The sequence below is a fragment of the Otolemur garnettii genome, unplaced genomic scaffold (assembly GCF_000181295.1).
Source record: "Otolemur garnettii isolate 467f Iridium unplaced genomic scaffold, OtoGar3 scaffold00018, whole genome shotgun sequence".
Lineage (NCBI taxonomy): Eukaryota > Metazoa > Chordata > Mammalia > Primates > Galagidae > Otolemur > Otolemur garnettii.
Window position 1 is genome coordinate 28,415,333 of NW_003852413.1, and position 1,369 is coordinate 28,416,701.

General features: G+C 42.1%; 1 protein-coding gene across 1 annotated transcript in view; it reads right to left on the reverse strand.

Annotated features, from left to right (window-relative positions):
- Positions 1–1,369, reverse strand: part of LRRC59 (leucine rich repeat containing 59) — a 16,932-nt gene that overhangs the window by 10,559 nt on the left and 5,004 nt on the right. The window lies entirely within an intron of this gene.

Consider the following 1,369-nt stretch of genomic DNA (forward strand, 5'->3'; position numbering starts at 1 on the left):
ATGGATTAATGCAAGGTGTGAATTTGTTGTGTCAGAGAAAAATGAAAGTAATACCCACTTAGAATTCTGAGGATTATGAGCATGGTAAGCATCTGGGACAAAGGAAGAGTAAGAGTAGCTACTGTTAACATCTTCAGAACAGACCTCACTCCTAAAGCACCAAGAGTTGTTTTGTTTCTTTTTGGACATAAGGTCTCACTATCTCCCAGGCTGGAGTACAGTGGCCTCCTCACAGCATACTGCAACCTGAAACTTCTAGGTTCAAGTGATCCTCCCGCCTTAGCCTCCTGAGTTGCTGGAACTATAGGCATGCACCACCACGCCTAGCTAATTTATCTATTTTTTGTATAGATGGGGGTCTCACTCTTTTCAGGTTGATCCCAAACTCCTGGCCTCAAATGATCCTCCCACCTCAGCTAACAGTGCTAAGACTGCAGGCATGAGCCACTGCACCCTGCCCCAAACAGGATTTCACTGATCACTTGTACTATTCTTATCTAAGGGAAATCAGTTATCTTATTAGTTACTTGGTTATGTTAACTTTGTGCTTGATTTTTTTTTTTTTTTTTTTGAGGCAGAGTCTATTGCCCTGGGTAGAGTGCCATGGCATCATTGTAGCTCACAGCAACCTTAAACTCTTGGGCTCGAGCAATCCTCTTGCCTCAGCCTCCTGAGTAGCTGGGATGTGCTTCATTTCTTATAACAATGGGTGATACAGATGGAGAAATTATATAAGCAACTCTGAGCTAATGATAAGAAAAAGAGCTATTAGTTTTGAGATTCACAGTGGAGACTTATCATTCACACATTGAACTTACATTAATGCTAGTATTTAAAGTTAAGTTTTTTGTTCAACATTCTCCCTAAACAAAACAAGTCATCTGATGCTCAGCTGAAGAAGCAGCAGCAACCTGTTCCAAAGCTAGAAGGAAATAAATGACTGTAGTTGGAGTTACTGAGAGATGGGTACAGTCCTGTTCTTAACGAACAGGGTAAGGCATCTTCAGGGTTACAGACCACTGGTAGTGTCTGCCTTGCATACTGCCTTTAGTGCCTCACTCCTACATCAGGTGACTCAAGTGTAATCTGGTTTCTTTTTTTTAAGAGACAAAGGTATCCTTATGCTGTTAAGGCTGATCTCAATCATTTGAGCTCAAGTAATCCTCCTGCCTCAGCCTCCCTAGCAGTAGCTGGGACTACAGCCACGTACCATTGTACCCATTTTTTTTGTCCTAGTTTCCTAAGAAAGGAAGTATTGTTAGAGCAGAAGATGGTCTTATTCTGCTACTTGTAAAGTAAATGTACAAACAAAGGTCTCTGGTTGGGCAGCACCTGTGGCTGAAAGGAGTAGGGTGCCAGCCCCATATAC